Genomic DNA, 25346 nt, shown 5'->3' on the forward strand with positions numbered 1-25346 from the left:
GCAGTTGGGTGATTTACTTAACAAAATTTGTATACCATTTGACTGTAACAAAATATTTCGAAAATGTAAAGTAGCACATTAACATTATTGATAGAAGCATTTAAAGACAGCTGTTGAAAAGATGATTAATATAAGGAAGAACTAAAACACATGTAACTTCCGTGTGTCTGGAAAGGTCTGCTGAAACAAAAATGTTTCAAGCAGGTGCAGAAAAGAGCACAGGAAAGGTGCCTGCTTGTTGTCAAGTGGCAGGGAGTTCCCAAGTACAGTGGTACTTCGGGTTACATACGCTTCAGGTTACATACGCTTCAGGTTACACACTCCGCTAACCCAGAAATAGTGCTTCAGGTTAAGAACTTTGCTTCAGGATAAGAACAGAAATCATGCTCCGGCGGTGCGGCAGCAGCAGGAGGCCCCATTAGCTAAAGTGGTGCTTCAGGTTAAGAACAGTTTCAGGTTAAGAATGGACCTCCGGAACGAATTAAGTACTTAACACGAGGTACCACTGTATAGGTGCTGTCACACTAAAAGTGCCTGTAGCAGTGGTCAAGTGGGCACATATGGAGTGAGGTGATCCTGCAATAAACAGCAGCATGCAGAAAGCAAATTAGCCAAATGTGGCCGTTCTACTGTAGACCCCCATGTTGGAAGCATCCTCTGAACCAGGACAGATCCAGTTTCAAACAAGGCAAGAGAAGGCACATTACCTTGCAGCTCTCAGTGCATGATCCATGCTGCGGCCGACCAAACTTTTTTTTATTATTATTCTGCCTTGCAGCTGGCATGTCTGTAGCGATTCTGCCCTTGATATTAATAGTGCGGCTCCCACTATAAATCACAGGGTAGTGTGTTTACCAAATGAAATGGGAAAGCAAAAAAAGAGAAAGAAAGAAAGGAGAGAGAAGTCGTTTTTTAAAAAAGCAGCTATTGCAGTTAAAGGGCCTTGGAAATGTACACCCAGATCACCTCTGCTGTGTTATGACAGGGTAGCTGCAGGAATGACTTTTTCATTCCTAGATTACAGCTGCCTCTGAGAGTTATAAAAATATACGGTGTGTGAAAAGGGGACAGCCAGCTTTGGACAGCAGCTTTGATGTGCAGAGTTGAGGAACTAGAGCAGGCATAGGCAAACTCGGCCCTCCAGATGTTTTGGGACTACAACTCCCATCATCCCTGACCACTGGTCCTGTTAGCTAGGGATGATGGGAGTTGTAGTCCCAAAACATCTGGAGGGCCAAGTTTGCCTATGCCTGAACTGGAGTTGTAATTTCAGTTGGGCTGAAGGGAGAAGGCAAGAGGGGAAAAGGCACTTTGCTGAGCGGTTTCTCCCTGCTTCTCATTTTTCCACTTTTCAGTTAAGTTCTCCACATTTCTACATCAGCTTCGGTCCTGATGGAAGTTCATCAGCATTGTGGTGCTGATTCCTCCTAAGATAGACGTTTTTGTGGACAGTTTTGCCTAACAGACATGTTTTTGAAGGATGGTTGTGTCTTAGTTTGTGTTGTTGTTGTTGTTGTTTAGTCGTTTAGTCGTGTCTGGCTCTTCGTCACCCCATGGACCAGAGCACGCCAGGCACTTCTGTCTTCCACTGCCTCCTGCAGTTTAGTCAAACTCAAGCTGGTAGCTTCGAGAACACTGTCCAACCATCTCGTCCTCTGTCGTCCCCTTCTCCTTGTGCCCTCCATCTTTCCCATATCAGGGTCTTTTCCAGGGAGTCTTCTCTTCTCATGAGGTGGCCAAAGTATTGGAGTCTCAGCTTCACGATCTGTCCTTCCAGTGAGCACTCAGGGCTGATTTTCTTAAGAATGGATGGGTTTGATCCTCTTGCAGTCCATGGGACTCTCAAGTGTCTCCTCCAGCACCATAATTCAAAAGCATCAATTCTTCGGTGATCAGCCTTCTTTATGGTCCAGCTCTCACTTCCATACATCACTACTGGGAGAACCATAGCTTTAACTATATGGACCTTTGTTGGCAAGGTGATGTCTCTGCTTTTTAAGATGCTGTCTAGGTTTGTCATTGCTTTTCTCCCAAGAAGCAGGCCCGTGGATTGGGGCAGGGAAGACTAATGCAAACTGAATCTAATTCCTCTCCCCATCCCCTTTTTACCACCAAATTGCTGATTAGTGGGCTGTTATGCAAAAGACAAGGGTGACAGCAGCAGCAGCCAAGATCACAAAGACACTTGACTCAGGAATATTGACTCAGTTTGCACTTATCCACACGCCAATCCCTCTTCCAAATTTCATCGCTAATGCTCTTCCCCTGGAGAGCTATTCCTTGACAGTATTCCCCCCCGCCATCTAAATCCTCCTTCTAGCTATTTGAATAACATAGTTCAAATAGCAGCATAGCTGCGAAGGAAGACAGGAAGGAATGAGCATGTCATTTTAACCAGAAAAACGATGCAAAGGGGGAAAAGCAGCTCTCTCAAATGCATGTAAGGCTCCATAAAGAGATCCCGGAATTTCCTGTTTTGTAGAACCCATAGTTTATACATTTAAAAACACACAGAGAGAGAGAGACCCTAGGTGGGTTTTTTTAAACTTCAAAGATGCAGAATTATGAATGTGTCAGATTCTTTTTACCTAGAGCTTGGAAACTCACCAGGCTTTATATGACTGAAAACCTATTTGGGACAATATTTTTTAAAAAGAGCAAAATATTATTCCCTAAAAGGCTTTCTTCTGACAGTTCAAATTGATATTCTCCTACCCCCCCCCCCCATTTCAGACTCCTGCTGGATATACTGCTTTTAGAAAGCAAGAAAGGAAATAGTTGAGGTGCACCATTAGCAAATACCCCCAGCAGGGCCAGCCCACCCCTGAGGTAAGGTGAGCCGACTGCCCCAGGCAGCAGGATCCCCAGGAGAGGCAGTTGTTGATATTTCTCTCCCCTATCTCTTGAGCTGGGACGCGGGTGGCGCTGTGGGTTAAACCACAGAGCCTAGGACTTGCCGATCAGAAGGTCGGCGGTTCAAATCCCCACGACGGGGTGAGCTCCCGTTGCTCAGTCCCTGCTCCTGCCAACCTAGCAGTTTGAAAGCACATCAAAGTGCAAGTAGATAAATAGGTACCGCTTCGGTGGGAAGGTAAACAGCACTTCTGTGTGCTGCTCTGGTTCGCCAGAAGCGGCTTATTCATGCTGGCCACATGGCCCGGAAGCTGTACGCCGGCTCCCTCGGCCAATAAAGCGAGATGAGTGCCGCAACCCCAGAGTCGGCCACGACTGGTCAGGGGTCCCTTTACATTTACCTTTATTTCTTGAGCTGGTCCTGGCCCCTAGAAGGCTGCCCACACAGGGAAATGGCCCTCAGGGTGAAAAAGGTCTCCCACCCCAAAACAAAGCCAACGTTGTCTTATTTTCAGTCCCTTACCTATTAAATCCTCTCCTGGAATCTCCACTTTTCAATGCCACCATGCTCTGAGCTCAGTTTCCATTGAACTATCCACTATGACCAGCACATTTCTCCTGCTTGTTGCTGTTGTTTAGTTGTTTAGTCGGGTCCGACTCTTCGTGACCCCATGGACCAGAGCACGCCAGGCACTCCTGTCTTCCTCCCACAGTTTGGTCAAACTCATGCTGGTAGCTTCGAGAACACTGTCCAACCATCTCGTCCTCTGTCGTCCCCTTCTCCTTGTGCCCTCAACCTTTCCCAACATCAGGGTCTTTTCCAGGGAGTCTTCTCTTCTCACGACATGGCCAAAGTATTGGAGCCTCAGCTTCACAATCTGTCCTTCCAGTGAGCACTCAGGGCTGATTTACTTCAGAATGGATAGGTTTGATCTTCTTGCAGTCCATGGGACTCTCAAGAGTCTCCTCCAGCACCATAATTCAAAAGCATCAATTCTTCGGTGATTAGCCTTCTGTGTGGTCCAGCTCTCACTTCCTGCTTAATCACCCCTAATTCAGAACCCAACGGTGTATTCATAAAATTGAGTTGTTTTGCCAGGTTTTGAGATGCTACAGAAGGATGAAGCAGCAGCAATTTCTTGCCTTCTGTTCCCCAAAGCTTCCACCCTCCTTAAGAATAGAAAAATGAGAAACCTGAATGAAAACAGAATTGACATGTTCGCGCAGTGTGCTCTGCATGTACAGTAGAAGGTCTCACATTGAACCCTGATAGGGAAGACCTCTGAGCCCCTGAAGGGCTGCTGCCAGACTGAGTAGACAATACTCTACTCGATGACCTGGTGTGAGGCAACTTCACTTGCCTGTTATTTCTGCTTTGTAAGGAACCCAAGTAACATTCCTTTTTATAACAGCTGTTTTAGCTAATATGATGGGCAGGCTGCTACGAAGGACTTCTGAGCTGACTTTGGGTGACTTCCATCCCTCACAGGAATGGTGTCTTTGCCCTGCAGTGTGAACTGGCAGCGCCCATGGTTTGGATATATTGGAGCTTGAGAGATCAGCAGAGTCCTAGCGGTAAGGGGTGTTGGCTCAGTAGCTAAACAGCTCATGAATGTAGACCCAGCAAGGGACACTGTGCAAACTGGTCTCATATCACACTCCCTGAGGAGCAGGAAAGGTGAAACAGAATGCACAAAGAATAAACAGGTGTCGTCCCTCACATTATGACATTAAAAGCTACTGGTGTGCTCCCATCACCCCTCCCCGAAATCACTTCCCATGACTAAAATAACAGGGTGGGAATAGTTTATTTGCTGCAAGCAGCAGCAAAATCTGTCATCCTCATCTGACCTGTTCTCCCGTGAAGACACGTGTACACCCTCCTCTCGCATCATAATTTTATTCAAATGTGGGTAGCACTTATATTGCTTCAAATCACAACATGGGCCATTGCCTCGGGAAGAAAGGAGAGGTACTACAGTAATTATTTCATGAGAGACAGTCATAGGAGCCCAATGGAAGACATTTTGCGGAACTCTTCCTGCTCTAAAGACTAGGACTAGCCGCCTGAGAAACAGTTTCTCTCCAAATGCGATTTTGGTTTTAATTGCAGTTTAAGGAGTCTCTATGGGAGTATATTGTATTTAAAAATGCAGTATCAGAGTTTTTAGGGGGCTAACCAGGTTGAGATAGCTGGGATAGCAGGCTTGTTGGTTTTTGAATGTCTTATGTAGATTTTTTCAATTTCATTGTACTGTATGGAACAATGACAATAAAGATTATCGTATCGTATCATATCTCTCCCCCCCAAAAAAAATCCCTCAAGCCAGCTGTGTTTGCCCCACAAGACATCCCCTGACACACCCTATGGTGCAACATTCAAATATGGCATTATTTTAAAAGGCACAACATGTGTGCACATATGTTATGTGTTTATCCCCTTCTCTGGTTGCCTTGATAACCCTGTACTGTATTTGGTATTTAAGGTGCATAGATCAAGTAAACTAGACTGTGGTGAATACAGCATAGGAATAGGAATATGTGAAACAGTCAATTGAAAATGTTGGTACTGACCATTTGATCTGGGCATATGTACCCAAGACTTCATAGGCCCTGCTACGTGAGAGCTCTGTATGAATGCCTGGTGATTCCAGAGGTGAAACTGCACTCATAAAAAAAGTAAAAAATAAAAAGGAAGGCACAATTGCTCTGGCTGCAAAGAACAAGCCTTGTAATTGAAGTAGTTATTAAAGCATATCAGGAATGCCATCGCCAAACGATTGAACAGGAAAAACCAGCTTTTGTTTTTTTTAAAGGAACGGGCAAGTGAGAAACTGCTGATTACAGGAACATGAGATCCAAAAATCTTCAGTAGTGCCTCGCTAGTCCCTCCCACTGTGTTTTAAGACAAAAAAAAAAAGAACAAAAAAAAGCTATCACGGAATCAAATAATAATAATAATAAAAACCCACACCACAAATCCAACCAGAAAAAGATGAGAGGGCCATACAGAAAATATTGATGACCTTAACATATTAACAATAATGTATTTCCAATTCTCCTTTAAAATGGAGAGGACAAATGATGTCCATGCCACGGTGGAAGCAACTGAATTGCCTTTTAAAACTGCTTAATCTTCAGCATATCTGCTGGTGGTGAAATCCACAAAGAAAATGTGCTCTGTGAAGTTTTACCTCCTTTTGTCCATCTGCCAATAGCTCCGCTGGGTGACAGAGAAAGGGGAAAAAATTATCTCGTCTATGAATAGCAGCAACAAAGAATATATTTTCAAAAGTTGGCATTGCTGCCACTTTGAAGGAGCCACAAGAACATCATGGCATCAGCCTCATTCAACAGGGAACCAAGAATGATGACTCGGCCTTCCTTGCCAGGTATAGGATGTGTTCATTTCATTGCTGCAGCTGCAGCGAATTCACTGGGTTAACTGCTTGGAGTTATATCCACACCATACATTTAGAGTATATTATTATAGTTATTATTATTAGATTGGTTAGGATCTATTCTTACAAACTAATTCAAATCGACTTACATCAAAACCAATTATAAACAACCATAAAAACTTTAAAGCACAGCAGTACAAATAAAAGGCTAAAAACACAGCTGGACAAAAAGGGAGGACTACAGGTCCTGCCCCACTATAAGAGGGAAAATTAAAAAAAAAAGTCTTTGGCTAGTGCCAAGAGCTGGATAAATATGGTGCCAGGCATGCCTGCGGAGAACGTATCAGCAGTGGGGGTGGGCACTACTGAAAAGGTGAGTTCTCATGTTCTTGAACCTTCCAAACCTCCCATGGTGATTTCAGGGTCTAGGTGGGTTCATGTGAGGACAGACATATCTTGAGTTGCTGGGGTCCTAAGCCACATAAGACCTTTTTGACCAAAACCAGCACTTTGAATTGAGCCCAGAAACTAAGTGGTAGCCAATGAAGTTGTTCCAGAATTAGTGGGACGCGGTTGGCACTGTGGTCTAAACCACAGAGCCTCTTGAGCTTGCTGATCAGAAGGTCGGCAGTTCGTATCCCTGCGATGGGATGAACTCCCATTGCTCTGCCCCAGTTTCTGCCAGCCGAGCAGTTCGAAAGCACACCAGTGCAAGTAGATAAATAGGTACCGCTGTGGCGGGAGGGTAAACAGTGTTTCCGTGCGCTCTGGCTTCTGTCACGGTGTTCCATTGTGCCAGAAGCGGTTTAGTCCTGCTGACCACATGACCCAGAAAGCTGTCTATGGACAAATGCCAGCTCCCTCGGCCTGAAAGTGAGATGAGCACCACAACCCCATAGTCACCTTTGATACCTTTAACCGTCCAGGGGTCCTTTACCTTTTACCAGAATTGGTGCTATATGTTCAGACTGTCCTGTTCCGATCAACAGTCTGGCTGCAGAATCCTACGCCAGAATTTTGAACTATCTTCATAGGCATTGCAGGAGTCCAAGCCTCAAACTACCAGTGCATAGACCAAAAGTTAGGCTGTCCCTGTGCAGCAGACTTCTAGCTTTGATGATGTTGCATCCTGATGGCACATGCTTTGGCAACCCTCTGATACATACTAGGTGGATATATCTTTCCCCCGCTATAATATGTGCCTCTGATGTTATTTCCTTCTTATTTGAGAACAATACAAGTAGCGACAGAACATCTCAATGCTGGTTAATGCCCAAATGAGCCTTTACTGCAGCAGAGGGGACAGCGAGGGTTGGAACTGATGGCCTTTGGATCCCTTCTCAGTTTGATAAATCCATGGTCAAGTGGAGCCTTTGAGTAACTTCTGCCCTTCCATGATGTTTTGGGAAACCAGTGCTTTGTAATCATCTTCCAAGAAGCTTGGCTTGCAAGTGGGCCTTGTTTTGTTTTGTGGGTTTTGTTTTGTCTTAAGTAGATCTGTTGCACTGGGGTGATAAAGTAAATTAAACAATTCCACACACCTCAAGTTCCAGTATGCACTGGAATCACTCTTGCAAAATAGTCTGGACACACTTTTAGTAGCAATTATATTCACATTGACTTGGGAGCAAACTCCACCAAACACGGATTTCCACTCAGATTGGCACAGGATTGTGCCGCACATCTTTGAAAACAAGCATTTCTCATTTTTTAAAAAGCACACACAAATCAGATGGAAATTAATTCCGGAGTGGGGGCAGGAGGAGGAAGCTTTATTTGTGGTTTTGATATATAGCAGTTGGTATTTGGCAGCCAAGAAACAGCAGACACCCAAGGACAATGGCCAGAGTTAAGTGACTGCCTGGGCCAACAATGTGGAATTTATGGAAAGGGACACTTGGAACAAAGGCATAAAATGGCATTGGCTATTGCTGCAAGGGAATTTCCTCCTCTTTATAGGCTGTTGTGAAGCAGCAAGAATGAGAAGTCTCCCCCCTCCTCATTTTATGCACAGATGAGAGCATACCTGAAGGGCGATTATACGCATGCACACAATTGCTGCATGCCAATATTTATACCCATTCTAAGCCTGCTAAAAGCAAAGACCCCTAAAGTCTTTGTCGCAGATGTCCGAGGTCAGACAGCATAAGTCACGACATCAGAGACCCTCCAACGCCCCAACTCTCCATCACAGTCTCATAAAATGTTGTCCTCCTGTATTTATTCACCAGCAGACAGTACCCAGCATTGCTCAGGATGTTTTTTTCACCCCATACTACTAACATTTATAAATAGCTGGTTTTATTTTTTATCTTCTTAAACTATTTTATTTCCAATCTAATGCTGTTGGATAAACTGTAATAGAGGCGGCTCCCCACTTAACACAGGGGTTGCATTCCCAGGAACCGAGGTTATAAGCAGGGGCATACAAAGTGGGGGGCGGAGGGGGCGGGCTGACCCAGGTGCCACTCGGGGGGGGGGTGACAAGATGGCCCCTGCCTCCCCCCAGCTATAGAGTGGTTGAGGACGCGCGGCGTCCGTATGGGCACTGCTCGCGTGGCATCCGTACGGGCTGTCACATGTGCACACTCTGTATGAGATGCCGCACATGCACACTCCGTACGGATGCCTGTATGGACGGCGCGAGCGGCATCCCGTACGGACTTCACATGTGCACCATCCCGTACAGAGTGCGCATGTGCGGCAGCCCATACATTTGCCACGCGAGTGGCAGGCTGCTGCGTGTGCGCACTCCGTACGGGATCCACACATGCACAGTCTGTATGGGATGCCGTACGTGCGCCACTGGGCAGTTTGCCCTGCCCCTCGTCATTCCTCCCTGGGTGCTGGAGAGGGTTCCTCCATCACTGGGTATAAGCAAAATCGCATATACTGGCGGACACCATATAAACAGCCTGTAAACACAGGCTAAACCTTTGGAAAACACTTTTAAAAAACCAGTAGCACTTAACAGACTGGCCAGTGTGGTGTAGTGGTTAAGAGCGGTAGACTCGTAATCTGGTGAACCGGGTTCGCTTCCCCGCTCCTCCACATGCAGCTGCTGGGTGACCTTGGGCTAGTCACACTTCTCTGAAGTCTCTCAGCCTCACTCACCTCACAGAGTGTTTGTTGTGGGGGAGGAAGGGAAAGCAGAATGTTAGCCACTTTGAGACTCCTTCGGGTAGTGATAAAGCGGGATATCAAATCCAAACTCATCTTCTTCTTCATGAATGGTGGCAATGGTGCCTCTCAGACTTCCTCATCTCTGGACGAGGATGTGCAAACAACAAGAAGGGCCCCAAGCTTTGGTGCAAAGGCTCCTGGGACTGCTTGCCGTTTTGCTGCTCTTTTCGCGCCATTTTTGCTGTTTTCCTGTTCTTTTTGGGCTGTTCCCGCCCCCCGCCCCTGGCAATAATCCAATTGGGAACTCTAGGAACAGGCAAAAGAAATATCTTCAGCTATGGAAAAGAATGGAGCGGTGGAAGGAGAGGAAGTGTGTTTCAGAACTAGAGAGGAGTTTTGCATATTAAAATGAAGACAGAACTGTGCTGATTCACAGAAGGGGCTTCTGGTAGACCACTGCCCCCCTGCATTTCTGGTCATGAAAGCAAACATGGGATTAGGGGCATGTATTACTGAAAAATGCTGGAGGAGACTCTTGAGAGTCCCATGGACTGCAAGAAGATCAAACGTATCCACTCTGAAGGAAATCAGCCCTGAGTGCTCACTGGAAGGACAGATCCTGAAGCTGAGGCTCCAATACTTTGGCCACCTCATGAGGAGAGAAGACTCCCTGGAAAAGACCCTGATGTTGGGAAAGATGGAGGGCTCAAGGAGAAGGGGACGACAGAGGACGAGATGGTTGGACAGTGTTATCGAAGCTACCAGCATGAGTTTGACCAAACTGCAGGAGGCAGTGGAAGACAGGAGTGCCTGGTGTGCTCTGGTCCAGGGGGTCACGAAGAGTCGGACACGACTAAATAACTAAACAACAACAATTACTGAAAAAACATCTAGTTTCACCATCAGCAGCAAAGGAGAAAAACATGGGGTGCTGATTTCTCCAGAATCTGGCCTAGAGAGGAAAAAATTCTGCAGGACTGGAATTCTAATGTTACTTTTTCAACATATTTGCATTTTCACCCCTATTTATGCCTTCTGCAAATTTTTCAAAACAGGAGGCCTCTTGCAAAACACTCTTAGGAGAGTACTTTCTACATAACAATTCTGCCACCCCCTATATAGTTATCACATTGGTGTGGGAATACAGGTTCATACCTTGTGTGTGCAGCAGCCAAAAGCAGAAGCAAAGACACAATAGATTACAGGGAGTCAATTTTCTTATGTAGAAACTTCTCTGTATTTCATATCAGTAGCCTGACCCTAAAATATATTAATTTGGAAGCAAGTTCCACTGATGCTTGATTACGTCCAAGTAAGATATAATTAGGACTGCAGTATTGGATAAAACAGGAAACCTGAAATCAATTTTTAAAATACAGTTATTGGATTTAGTTATAATTTCTAGATGCTGCAAAAAATGTAAATGGATGACACTGTATAAATAATTCCATGCAATTCCACAAGCTTCCATTGCCTGGCATTACAACGCAGAAGACTGGAAAAAGACGTTTAAATCAGTGGCAACTGGTAACCCCTGGACCTTGTGGGGTGGCTTGTGGCCAAGGAGGTCGGGTAGGTGTGGCCAATGAGGTCACATGGGCGGGACCATGGCAGTCACATGGGCAGGGTCAAGTTGTTCAGGTTTACTTTGCAACCTCCTCCCCCCCCCCCCCAAAAAAGGTGTGGACACAAAAGCATTGCAGTTGTATAAGTACTTAGCACCTAAACTAAACTGAAAAGTGTTTAACCTTGATTTAGAAAGGAGTCCCTGCAAGCAAACAGGCTATATTTCCATGCTTCACTCTGCTGTATTGCAGTATTACAATTTTGTTTTGTGATTTTAAATCTCGGCTGGGGTTCTCTCAAGAATACTTGCCCCATACGTGGATATTGGCATCCAGGGAATTCTTCTTTTACACCTTATTTATTTATTTGGTTTTTCAAATTACAGGTTTGCAATGAGATATCCAACATACAACATAAAAACAAGATTCCAAAGAAACTCCTGGACTTCTCCCCTTTGTGGGTCCTTTCATTCGTCATTTCCTACTGCATCTTTTATAATAATCCAAATAAAGAGGTTGGGAGGGAGAGATCAGATTTCTTTGTTAATTTTCAAATAGGACTCCAGTTTGTTCTTTGATCTTAGATTCTGGAAGTGTAGTGGAGCGAATCTGAGCTGTCCCTTAGCCGCATTCAACCTGGATGGAGGAGAGTAAACAAGAGAGAGATTATATATAATTATAGACATATCATGGTGTCAGGGATAAACAGGAATCACAGGCGGCGATGAGGCACTGGATGTTGGCAGAGCCCCAAGCCTGGAACAGGGGCCAGCCAGCAACAGGCAGCATGGCTGGAACATGCTTTTCACAATCGGCCTGTTTTCAGTGAGCCTGAGGGATGCTGCTATCTTCTGCTTGCTTGGTTGCTTGCTTCTGGCTCTGGGCATGTCCCTTGCAAAGAATAGTAGCTTGCCCAGTGCAGTGTGGAAGCCAAACTAAAGTCAGCAGAATACTCTGCAGCAGCAACAACATGAATGAATTGAAGACCCTCCAAGTGCTCCTATTTTCCAGGGACATCCCTGATTTAGAGAAGCCGCCCCAGTTCCTGATTTGATCCCAGAATGTCCCGCTTTTCCTTAGGATGTCCCTATTTTTATTGGAGATATGTTGGAGGGTATGGAGTTATCCAGTCCCTGAGCCGTCTGAAGGCAATCCTGTATAGAGAAGTTTTTTAAAAAAATGCTTAATGTTTTATTATATACAGTGGTACCTCTGGTTGCGAACAGGATCCGTTCTGGAGGCCCGTTCGCAACATGAAAAGCCTGCAACCTGAAGCGCCGTATCTGCGCAGGTGCGCGGCACAATTTGGCACTTGCGTGAAGCATGATTTAGCACTTCTGCGCATGCACGAGTGGGGAAACCCGGAAGTAACCCTTGCCGGTATTTCTGGGTCGCTGCAGGACGCAACCTGAAAAAACGTAACACGAAGCAAACGTAACATGAGTATGACTGTATGTTGGAAGCTGTCCAGAGTGGCTGGGGGAACCCAATAAGATGTGTGGGGTATAAATAGTAAAATTATCATTATGGAATGGGACATCCCTATTTTCATCAGAGAAATGTTGGAGGGTACGGGATTGTTCTGCAAGGCATTTGCACAAATGTTGCAGCTTGCTTAGGTCAGCGAAAAGGAAGAGGGGAGAAACATGAAAATACCCCTCATGGAATTCTATACGAAGCGAAACTATAGATCACGCTTCCTCAAACTCGGCCCTCCAGATGTTTTGAGACTACAATTCCCATCATCCCTGACCACTGGTCCTGCTAGCTAGGGATCATGGGAGTTGTAGGCAAAAAACATCTGGAGGGTCGAGTTTGAGGAAGCCTGCTATAGATGTTTCAGAGTGAAGTGCTATTGTGCTCATGGTCTTCTATGGGTATCTGACCACTGTGGGAACAGAATAAGAACTTTGGTAGTTTCAAAATTTGGCGATACCAGTATACCCAGCTCTGTTTCTCCTTTCCACCTAAATCTGAGGAAGCTGCCTCGGTGCTAAACTGGTGTCTGTCTTCAGTAACGGACTGGATGAGGATGAACAAATTGAAACTTAATTGATCAAAACAGAGGTGCTCAGAAGGCAGAACAGGGGATGGAGCACATAGGTTCGCAATTTGCGTGTGCTCCCGGACATGGATGCTGAGGTCTCTGGACTCTGCAGTGGCCAGGAGGGCATTTGCACCATTAATGCTTGTGTGCTAGCTGCGCCCATTCATGAGATGTCTGCTTTGGCCACGGCGGCATTTGCCTTAGTTATATTCCATTTAGATTACTGTAACATGCTCTTTGTGGGGCTGCCTTTGAAAAATCCTCAGAAATGTCAACTAGCTCAAGGAGCTGCAGCCAGATTGCTTCCTGCCGCAGGTTATAGGGAGCATATGACTCCCTTGTTGCGACAGGTTCACTGGCTACCAATCTGTTTGTGGGCACAATTCAAAGTCCTGGTTATCACCTATAAAGTCCTCCATGCTATCCCTCATATGAACCTGCCTGGGTTTTGAGACCTGCCATGGTGTGGACGCAGGAAAGGGCCTTCTTGGTGGCTGCTTCCAGACTCTGAAACTCCTTCCCCAGAGACGAGAGTTCAAATCCCCACTCAGTCACTGGGTGACCTTGGGCCAGATCAGGACACGGGTGGCTCTGTGGTCTAAATCCCTGAGCCTCTTGGGCTTGCTGATCAATGGTTCAAATCCCCTTGGGCTTGCTGATCGGTGGTTCAAATCCCCGCAACAGAGTGAGCCCCTGTTGCTCTGTCCCAGCTTCTGCCAACCTAATAAATAATAATAATAATAATAATAATAATAATAATAATAATAATTTTATTTATTCCCCGCCCTCCCCAGCCAGAACCAGGCTCAGGGTGGCTTAAAATTACAATAAAATGTAATAGAAAAAGAAAAAAACAGTTAATTAAAATAAGGTTTAAAATACAGGTTAAAATACAATTTAAAATGCAGCCTCATTTTAGTAGTAGCTCATAAATCAAAACCATAAGGGGAGGGGGAAAATAAGGTCAGACTGAGTCCAAACCAAAGGCCAGGCAGAATAGCTCTGTCTTGCAGGCCCTGAGGAAAGAAGTCAAATCCTGCACGGCCCTGGTCTCTTGTGACAGAGCGTTCCACCAAGTCGGGGCCAGTACTGAAAAGGCCCTGGCCTTAGTTGAGACCAATCTAACCTCCTTGTGGCTCGGGACCTCCAAAGTGTTGTTATTTGTGGACCTTAAGGTCCTCCGCGGGGCATACCAGGAGAGGCGGTCCCGTAGGTACGAGGGTCCTAGGCCGCATAGGGCTTTAAAGGTCAAAACCAGCACCTTAAACCTGACTCTGTACTCCACCGGGAGCCGGTGCAGTTGGTAAAGCACTGGATGAATGTGATCCCGTGGTGGGGACCCTGTAAGGATTCTGCACCCGCTGGAGTTTCTGGGTCAGCTTCAAGGGCAGCCCCGCGTAGAGCGAGTTACAATAATCAAGCCTGGAGGTGACTGTAACATGGATCACTGTGGCAGTTCGAAAGCACACCAGTGCAAGTAGATAAATAGGTACCACTGCGACAGGAAGATAAACAGCCTTTCCGTGCACTCTGGGTTCCATCACGATGTCCTGTTGTACCAGAAACAGTTTAGTCCTGCTGGCCACATGACCCGGAAAGCTGTCTGTGGACCAATGCCGGCTCCCTCAGCCTGAAAGCGAGATGAGTGCTGCAACCCCAGAGTCGCCTTTGACTGGACTTCACCGTCCAGGGATCCTTTACCTTTTTGGGCCAGGTGTGGCCTCTCAGCCTATCCTACCTGTCAGGGTTGTTGTGGGGATTAAATGAGCAGTGGGGAGAAGTGTGTGCACTGCCTTCAGCTCCTTGAAGGAAAGGTGGGATATAAATTTGCACATATATACACATATACATACATGCATACTAATTAATATATTTATTCTGGCCTGCTTGCATGTATGGCTTCCAGGATGTATCCGGGCCATATTTAAAGTGCTGGTTTCAACCTGTAAAGTCTTGCATGTGTCAGTATCTCAATATGTCATGGGAATCCCATATGAATTTACCCAGATCCTGAGGTCATCGTCCAGCAAAAGTGCAGAGGGTGGTGACTAGAGAGAAGACTTTTTTGCTAGTGGTTCCCTCCCAGATTATGGAATACTGCCCCAAGGAGCCTCACCTAGTGCCAACATTTACATCTGGTGAAGACTTTCCTTAATCCTTTTCTCTGGCTTGCTGGTTAGTTGTTACCTGGGAATTATCAGCAATCTTTCTGTTTGCATTGTGACTTTTGTTGCAAGTCACTCTGAGACGTTTCTGCTACAAGGTGATAAACCGATGAAAATAAGGATAAAAAGAATAACTGCCTCATCGTATACTATCGCAGTTCCAGATATATCTCTGCATCTGCAGTGTGTGAAATAGCTGGCTGTAGGCTGCATGGTGCGTATTAATCTCAAAATGTATCTAGGCAGCTGCCTTATAATATTGCATGGATCCATAGATCCATTTAGCTGGGAGCAGCTCTTCAGACAGGAGTCTTTTCCAACCTGCCCTGAAGTTGTCCAAGATTGAACATGGGGCTTTCTGCAAATTATTGACCATGGCTGGTTATAGGGAGTATTTGACTCCCTTGCCACAAGAGCTCCACTGCCTACCAGTCAGTTTCTGTGCACAATTCAAAGTACTGGTTATGACCTATAAAGCCCAAGATGGCTTAGGTCCAAGACCATATTCCCTCATATCATCCTGCCCAGGTTCTCTTGGTCCCACCACCCTCATAGGCCTGCTTGATGGGGACTCAGGATAGGGCCTTTTTAGTGGCTGCTCCCAGACTCTGGAACTCCCTCCACGGAGATGCTAGACTGGCTCCCTCCTTGTTGTGCTTCCACTGGCAGGCGAAGATCTTCTTGTTCCAGCAGGCCTTTGGGGAACTGAGTGCTTTTAATGAAAGGGCTGGTGCTGTGCTGTTTTTATTTTCATCACTGGTATGTTTGCAACAGATTTTGCATATTTATATAGTTTTAATTCTATCAAAGTTTAATCGTCTCTTAACGATTGATTCTCACCCACCCCCCTATGTTTTTAGCAGTTATTGTTTTTATCTGTAGGCCGTCTTGAGTCCCATCAACGGAAAAGGTGGGGTTTAAATAAATAAGGATAATAATCCTGCACACAAAGCAGATGTTGGTCTGCACCTTCCCAGGTACATCCTCGGAGGCTGAATTTCTACACACTTTAGTGAAGGAGCTGAACCATTGTGGAGAAAACATTTTCAGCCCAAAGCCCACAGTCTGTGTCGGACTGGCAGAATGCAGAGGAGTGGGGGGGGGGGGCACCAGCTGGGGAGCCCCCAGGGGAACCCCCAGGGGAAGAAGGCTCAGAGCCAGGGGATTGGTGGTGGGATGACGATGACTGGTCAGTGGGAGGAGACTGGGAGGGGGGAGGTGTTGGCAGCTGAAGAGGCAACAGGGTTTAGTGGGCAGGAAGAGGCTGTGGCAGAGAGCAGTCCAGAATCAGAGGCAGAAGTGGAGGCTGGAGAAGAGTGGGGCCAAGAGGCAGTGATGAGGCAGGCTGCTGAAGAATCCAGGGAATCTCCCCCTCCTGCTGCGACCCACTGCCCTGTCCTCTGGTCTGCCAGAGCCCACAGAGAAATGAAGAGGGAGAAGCAACGGAAGATAGTGGAACCTTAGGTTGCTGGGGGAGGAACTGGAGGAAGAGGAGACTTAGTAGTGGGAAGGCAGGGACCTTCAGTCCTCATAACTTCAGTCCTCATAAGACCTACTGGGAAGAATTGCTGTGATCACTAAGCCTGTGCTGTTTTGGTTTCTTTGAATAAAGAGTTAACTTCCTGGACACGGGATTGTGGCGATCACACAGGGTCCCCGGACGTTTCACCATCTATTGATCCCTGTGCCACCACTTGATTTCTCGCTGCCACCACCCAGGCCCTACCTGGTACAATACTGAGTCCAGTCAGGGTTAAATTGGAACATAAACTTATGTTTATTTATTGCAGTTTAACAAGTGTGTGGTTTCATAAACGGTATCGGTCAATTACAATCATGGGGTGCCTATCCAGACCTATAACTTCCGCTACCTGCTCTCACTAACTAAACCACCTCTCAGATATTTACTTGTCTTCCTAGCTCCTAACTGTTCCTGACTCAACTTATTTCGCTACACTAACTCAACCTACCCACAGACTCTATCCCAATTCACTCCCACTCCAACCAACCACCCAACTCCCAACAAACTCCTCCCTTCGCCCCTTCCAGAGCTGGTTTTATAGTCCTTCTGACTCCACCCCCCTGGGTTCTGATTGGGTAACCTGTTTAACTATTTCACCTCCAGCACTCTCATATGTTAACATCACAGGGGTGTTTTATTTCTGACCTATTTCTGCCTTCGCCTCCTGACACAGTCTCCCATGGGCGACCTTCCAGGGGCTGCATCCAGTGGTGGGTGGCACCAGTAACAGACGGTCATGCTGCTCTCGCTCTTTGAACAAGAGGCACACAAAAGTCAGGGGTTTCTACAGTGCCCCCCCCCGAATTTCCATGCCCTCCGTCCAGGCAAGCAAGAAACGCCATCACGGTTCAAGGACGCATTTCAGCTAGGCAAGAGCACTCCAGAAAAGTGTAGCCTGGGGAGAAGAATGTCCTAGGGAGAGTCTCAAAGGCCAAAAAAGGAGGCTTGAAGAGCAACATTTGCCTCTGGCCCCTGAGGTTTCCCACCTCTCACCTAAACCTTGAAGGATGACATTAGCAACTTGAACTACCAAAGCACTGAATAGTTATTGCTTAGAGGCAAAAATGGGAGCTAAATAGGAAGAGTGATTTGCTAAGGAGCAGGTAACAAAAGATAAGGACTGTCCCTGGTGAAATGGGTTGTTGGTGCATAAAAGAGACAAGCACAAGCCACGAATCCACGTGCAGCCTGCATTTGTCCACCAGTGAGATTCCCTAGCGATATCAGAAAGGATGGCTGCCAGCCAAAAATGCGTCAGTTCAGTGACTGGCCAAATGTGCATTTAGCCGGGATGCTTCTTTGTGCTACCCGAAGCCACTCTTAATCTCCTCCTTTCACATTTCAAAATGTTGGCAGGTATGGATTTAATACTGTTTTATTCCGGAACATTATACAGCCAAAACAAAGGTTGTCCTGGATGCTAGATAAGACCGTCAATTCCTGAACTGCAGCCGTGGCGGATTCTGCACTGCTGCTGGCAACTTTCATCTCAAATTCAAAATAATAAAAATTGCATTATTACACGTAGTCTAAAATACAGCCAAAAGCAGGCAGGCAAGGAAGCAAAGTAGCGGAGGACCAAAAAAAGAGAAAGAATCTCAGGATTGATGGTCAAAGCCACAGAAAAAGAACAAGGAAATTGTTCTAATCACAAGGGATCACAGCAAGCAGATAAACAAGGCCGATTTATCTTCTTGCGCTTCACATCCATCCCTAAACTAGACAGAAAAACCCACAGAACACTACATTTTCAGCACTACAGGATCAATGGCTACATCTGTTGAAAAAGAAATCACTCACGGGCCGATTATTAAGTTGTTTACGCCCTAAAACAACCCAGGCCTTCTCCAGTTTGTGGGTATCTTCATAAACGAATCGCTCACAAGAGGGCAATTGGTTTGAGGCTTGCGTTTGCAAATTTCACTGGCGAAAAAGGAGTTTTTAAAAGCATTTCTTTACAATTCAGCCGCTGCTGCAGCATCTGCAGATTTTGCAGCCCCTAGGCTGGTTGTAAGAGGAAGGATGGGATATGCGGGGGGGGGGGGGTAGAGACTGGAGAGAGAGAGAACGGGGATTTAGGAACTGGGCACATGCATGCAAAAAAGGGGGGAAAGGAATGCAAAACAGCAATCTCTCTAAGCCCTCTGAGAATATAAGTCAAGTGTGGCCCTCAAGTGACTAGTGCTTGTGTCAGCAAGGAATCTAATCAATAGACAAGGGAGACAGACAATGTGCTGGAATGGAGTGTTGCTATACTGTGGTGGCCTGGAGGTGGGTGAAAGCAGGCAGGGCTAATGTCCCCAGATTGCAATAAAGCAGTTTGAAGGTGACAGATTTCATTGTTGAAGGTGATAAGATTCCAGGGTGGCGCTTTGCAAAATGAGGGCTGGAACTAAGAGGGAGGGAGGGGAGGGGGCTGAGGATCTGGAGGAGCAGCAATGCACAAGAGCTGCTGGCATCCCTACAGACATCGGTCGCAAAAGGCTGCTGCTTTGTCTCGCTGGCAATTCTAGTTGATTAGAAGAAGAAGAAGTATACCTTGCTTTCCCACTCCACAAATGAAGTTGCTCAGCTTGGCTTACAAATAGAAAATGCAAAGGAAAAACAGCCATAATTCAACCATCCAAACACCACCAATGATAAAACTAAGGACAGAAAACCCAAATATATGTGCTTCAGTTATCCCTGGGGTCTCCTGTATGGAAAGCAGATACTCTGCCGCTAAAATACAGCCCTTCCCAATACAATAATCAGCACACACACACATACACACACACACACACACACGGAAGCATGTAGTGGAGGAATCACCTAAAATGACGCCTGCAGCATCATTCTATTGGATCCGACAAGCCCAGTGCTTTTTTTCCATGGGGTACTCAAGGGTACAGAGTACCAACAACCTTTTTTCCTAGAAGAAAAGCACTGAACACCCCTAAATGCTTACATGTTTATTTATTGTAGGGTAACCAGCTTCATAGGGACGCGGGTGGCGCTGTGGGTTAAACCACAGAGCCTAGGACTTGCCGATCAGAAGGTCGGCGGTTCAAATCCCCGTGACGGGGTGAGCTCCCGTTGCTCGGTCCCTGCTCCTGCCAACCTAGCAGTTCGAAAGCATGTCAACGTGCAAGTAGATAAATAGTCGCCGCTCTGGCGGGAAGGTAAACGGCGTTTCCGTGTGCTGCTCTGGTTTGCCAGAAGCAGCTTAGTCATGCTGGCCACATGACCCGGAAGCTGTACGCCGGCTCCCTCGGCCAATAAAGCGAGATGAGCGTCGCAACCCCAGAATCGGTTACGACTGGACCCAATGGTCAGGGGTCCCTTTACCTTTACCTTTAACCAGCTTCATATAACCAGCATGCTTGAGTCTAATTCATGCATGAGGGGGTTAATGCCATAGAGTAAGCTGTCCTGCCAGGCTTAGCCTCTTCCACATCACCTCATCTTGGGAGGAAATGGGCAACCAAGCCTTTGGTTGTACTCAAGTCTACATGTGAATTTGGTGAGTGAGGATTTGGCTGCTCTCTCCAGCCACATGGCTTTAACCAGCCTCTTCTGTTTCAGATAAGACTGGAGTCTGAAACTAACATTTCCCTATACCAACAGTTTAGGAACTTTTACTATTTTGTAACCAAGCAACATTTTCTGTGCAACGTTTTCTGACTGCTGTGTGGAAAAGCATATTAATCTGACCTTTGAAGAGTTTTGTACATAAACCATTTTATGACTTACTGGTCTGTCTGTATGCTAGGGAAGAGGAATACTCTGGAAAGCACCATTAAACGTGGGATACTTGGGGTTCATTGAAAGGGCACATTAAGGTTTTACAGCCTATAGTTCCATGCTTTTCTTTGTTGCATGCTTTTTATTTTAAATCTCCGCTGGGGTTCCCTCACCAAAGAGTACTTGTCCCAAACTTGGGTCTTAGCTTCCCACGATTTCCAACATTTATCTGGTGCCTAAACTGTAGCAGGTGGACACCTATTGTGGGAGATGGTACAAGCCAAGTACCACTTATAGGTTCTGGCTGCTGCCAGCAACAATGCTGCTAACAGACATGATCAAGGCACAAAAGGAGCGGAAATGGAAAAGCAGTTGGGGGGTGTGCGGATCATAGAATCATAGAGTTGGAAGAGACCACAAGGGCCATCGAGTCCAACCCCCTGCCAAGCAGGAAACACCATCAGAGCACTCCTGACATATGGTTGTCAAGCCTCTGCTTAAAGACCTCCAAAGAAAGAGACTCCACCACACTCCTTGGCAGCAAATTCCACTGTCGAACAGCTCTTACTGTCAGGAAGTTCTTCCTAATGTTTAGGTGGAATCTTCTTTCTTGTAGTTTGGATCCATTGCTCCGTGTCCGCTTCTCTGGAGCAGCAGAAAACAACCTTTCTCCCTCCTCTATGTGACATCCTTTTATATATTTGAACATGGCTATCATATCACCCCTTAACCTCCTCTTCTCCAGGCTAAACATGCCCAGCTCCCTTAGCCGTTCCTCATAAGGCATCGTTTCCAGGCCTTTGACCATTTTGGTTGCCCTCCTCTGGACACGTTCCAGTTTGTCAGTGTCCTTCTTGAACTGTGGTGCCCAGAACTGGACACAGTACTCCAGGTGAGGTCTGACCAGAGCAGAATACAGTGGCACTATTACTTCCCTTGATCTAGATGCTATACTCCTATTGATGCAGCCCAGAATTGCATTGGCTTTTTTAGCTGCCGCGTCACACTGTTGGCTCATGTCAAGTTTGTGGTCAACCAAGACTCCTAGATCCTTTTCACATGTACTGCTCTCAAGCCAGGTGTCCCCCATCTTGTATTTGTGCCTCTCATTTTTTTTGCCCAAGTGCAATACTTTACATTTCTCCCTGTTAAAATTCATCTTGTTTGTTTTGGCCCAGTTCTCTAATCTGTCAAGGTCGTTTTGAAGTGTGATCCTGTCCTCTGGGGTTTTAGCCACCCCTCCCAGTTTGGTGTCATCTGCAAATTTGATCAGGATGCCCTTGAGTCCATCATCCAAGTCGTTGATAAAGATGTTGAATAAGACCGGGCCCAAGACAGAACCCTGTGGCACCCCACTAGTCACTCTTCTCCAGGATGAAGAGGAACCATTGATGAGCACCCTTTGGGTCAACACCCGTGGTTATACTCTCAGAATATATTTAAGTTGAATCAAGCTATAGGAGGAGTACTACCCAAATTTCAAATTTCCTTTTTTTTCAATTCCCTCCCTTTGCTATTGCCCAGTACAGAGATCGGGAATTACTCAACCAGATGCAGCAAGAAACATATTTAGTGAACATCCTGAGACACATTATCTTGGTTCAGCAAAGTCCCACTTTCTGGGAGTTATTTACATATTGAGTATTCAGTACCCCTGGGTACACAAGCAGGCCTCCAGAGACAAAGCAATTTTATTAGCGAAAGATATTGGAATCACAGTTGGCTGAGGTTCTGAAGATTGCCAGTGATTTAGGGCAAGGGTGCTACGTACAGCTTCTCCAACTATTAATAGATAGGTCAATAAAGCAGAGAAGGATGAGCTAGCCAAGCAGATGATAGGGAAAGCAATGGCGCAAATATGTGTGGATTGATTTTCTTCCTTGTAAAATGTGGCACAGTTGGGGATGGATGGATGTCCAGGCTGTGCTCGTTTCACCCATGTTCATTCAGAAGTCTGTGCAGTCCAGTTTCTGCATTAATCTGCTCATTAAAAAGCAGGTGGAAACTTCCTGTTGAAATGTGCTTAAAAACCTATTTAAATATGTATTTTATCACAACATGCATCTTTAAATACATATTTCAGTTAAATGCACTTGTAGACAAAACTACAGTGCATTCTGGTAGCTTTTAAAAAATAAATAAATCTGTGAATTGCAAAAATTCGGGGAAGTGTGAAATCTGAAGGATAACGGCTTTCTCATCTGCACATTAGCCTGGGAACTGTAGATCAAGTTAGTGCGCAATGGAATTCACAGAAATCAAATTCCTCAAGCTTCCCTGCATGTCACTGCTAATTGTTCTCAGCAGTAACAGTTCCAGGTTTTCTTCTAGTGGGGTGTTATGCAAGACCAGGGGTCAGCAAACTTTTTCAGCAGGGGGCCGGTCCACTGTCGCTCAGACCTTGTTGGGGGCCAGACTATATTTTTTGGGGGGAAATGAACGAATTCCTATGCCCCACAAATAACCCAGAGATGCATTTTAAATAAAAGGGCACATTCTACTCATGTAAAAACACGCTGATTCCTGGACCGTCCACGGGCTGGATTGAGAAGGTGATTGGGCCGGATCCAGCCCCCGGGACTTAGTTTGCCCACCCATGTGCAAGACAGTCTCAATGGCCTCCCATGATATGTGTCACTACTGCTGCTCTTCTGCCTCATCACTACCTGCTTGCCAGCCAGCCAGAGCCAATGTACATGGGAAATGGCAGCACTTCCTTCTCAGCACCATTGCTCTTTCCTTGCACTGGAGCAAAAGGCAGGTGCACCAGCAGCCTGGCACAGTGAAGGGGAAGAGAGGCAGACCCAGAGGGGTCTTGTCAATGGGTGCCTCACCAAGATGTGAACCCTCAGCAGATGCCCACTCATGCCAGTTCCAAACGCCAGCCCCGGTTCTCAGAGACACAGGGTCATAACCAACATTTTCCATCTGCTAGTGTGAGAGCCCTGCCCTAGCAGATGTCAGGAACAAAGGAATCCAGTGCAACAGTCGTGCCTGGTGGAAGCTTGTTGTGCAACAGCTGGTTCTTGTTGTGAAATCCTTTGCACAACCATCTTTGAAATGTTCTTGTGTTTTCCTATGAACAACAGCCAATTATTTTTGTGCAGTCCATTGCACAACCATCTTTGGGAAGCGTACTGGTGTTTTCCTTGCACTGCCCTTCCAAAACAAACTATACAGTACTGCTTAATGACATTAACTTAGCTCTAGGTTGGATACAACCCATAAACTATAGAGTCTTCACCATCCCTACTGCTGAATAAGTCAAGTAAGCGAGATACCTCCGTCTTTCTCACGTGTGTGCATGTGCACACACACAAACACACAGGAGAATAAGGCTGGGGGGAGATCTGAAATATAACAAGAATATACTGTAAATATGATCCTGCAGACTTCTCTCTCTCTCTCTCTCTCTCTCTCTCTCTGTGTGTGTGTGTGTTTCTTGTATATTTCTTGAAGAAAGCAAGTGTATATACCGTATTTTTTGCTCTGTAAGACTCACTTTTTCCCTCCTAAAAAGTAAGGGGAAATGTGTGTGCGTCTTATGGAGCGAATGCAGGCTGTGCAGCTATCTCAGAAGCCAGAACAGCAAGAGGGATTGCTGCTTTCACTGCACAGAGATCCCTCTTGCTGTTCTGGCTTCTGAGACTCAGAATATTTTTTTTCTTGTTTTCCTCCTCCAAAAACTAGGTGCGTCTTGTGGTCTGGTGCGTCATATAGAGCAAAAAATATGGTATATATTGCAATGGCAACCTGCATTGCATCTCTATCTAATCATACAAATATTTCCCCTAAAAAAAACACCTCTCCTTGGTTGAAAACCAGCATTTCTCCTCTTACTATGTTCCTGTGATGGAGAATGCAGTGCATCTTGAACCCTGCCCTTTATCACACTTTACAATCCTATCACAACAGCGACAAGATGCTGAATGAGGAAGCCCCAAAAGTGGGAGAAAGAGAGGGAAATTGTTCTCAGCCAAGGGCTCATTCTCCAGTCTCTATTGATGTGTTACTTAAAAGGAAGCTCTGTGTGCAGCTACCCTGGGCAGGAGGGAGAGGAATACACAGGGATCCTGTTTGCTCGGCTTTCATCACCACAGGAAGCTCCCTCATGATTCTGCACACAACAGTCCTCTTGCTGCAGTTCCTTCTCCAAATAACGTGGAGGTTTAAGAATTATGAGCCAGTTACTGCAATCCAATTATTCTGTTCCCTTTCCTTGTTTTAAACCACATTCCTTTTGGGACAATCTTCTAGAGACCACTTGGCAGTGGTGAGCAGGGCCAGAGGCAAAAACGAGTGAAACAATGGATGCAAATTTCACAGTAGTTGACTGGATTCGCACTCACACACCCCTCTCCATCTTCCAGCCAAAGCAGAGTCTAAGGACATCCCAAAAGTCCAGGCAAAGAAACTGTTGTGGGGAGAATGAAGAAGGGCTGAGAGGCATAGCTGGGTGGTGTGGTGTGGCCTAAGGAGAGCCCTAGGGTTTAGCTCTTGGCTTGAGGTTCCTCACTATTGCCTTGATGGTCTCTCTCTCTCTCCCTTTCACACATATACCATGTATGTATCCCTAGCGCTACAAGACTGTCAGAAGAGTGCCTGATCTAAAATTGTCTATCAAAAACTGCACTCTTGTGGCTTATCACCACAACAGCTACTCACCGTGGGTTATAGTAAAGCAAACAGTCTACTTTGTCAACGCCTAAAAGATATCAGTTGGGATGCGGGTGGCGCTGTGGGTTAAACCACAGAGCCTAGGACTTGCCGATCAGAAGGTCGGCAGTTCGAATCCCCACATTGCTCAGTCCCAGCTCCTGCCAACCTAGCATTTCGAAAGCACGTCAAAGTGCAAGTAGATAAATAGGTACCGCTCTGGCGGGAAGGTAAACGGCGTTTCCGTGCGCTGCTCTGGTTCGCCAGAAGCGGCTTAGTCATGCTGGCCAC

The 25346-nt window shown here is 46.1% G+C and overlaps 1 long non-coding RNA gene across 1 annotated transcript in view; it reads left to right on the forward strand.

The window, feature by feature from the left end:
- Positions 1 to 12251, forward strand: part of LOC308462768 — a 34661-nt gene extending 22410 nt beyond the window's left edge. The window contains exon 3 of the long non-coding RNA XR_013979331.1: positions 12147 to 12251. This is a non-coding gene — a long non-coding RNA (uncharacterized lncRNA). The remainder of the gene's footprint in view (positions 1 to 12146) is intronic.
- The last annotated feature ends 13095 nt before the right edge of the window (positions 12252 to 25346 follow it).

Source organism: Podarcis pityusensis (genome assembly GCF_964106645.2).
Source record: "Podarcis pityusensis genome assembly, chromosome: 14".
In the NCBI taxonomy this organism is placed as follows: Eukaryota; Metazoa; Chordata; class Lepidosauria; order Squamata; family Lacertidae; genus Podarcis; species Podarcis pityusensis.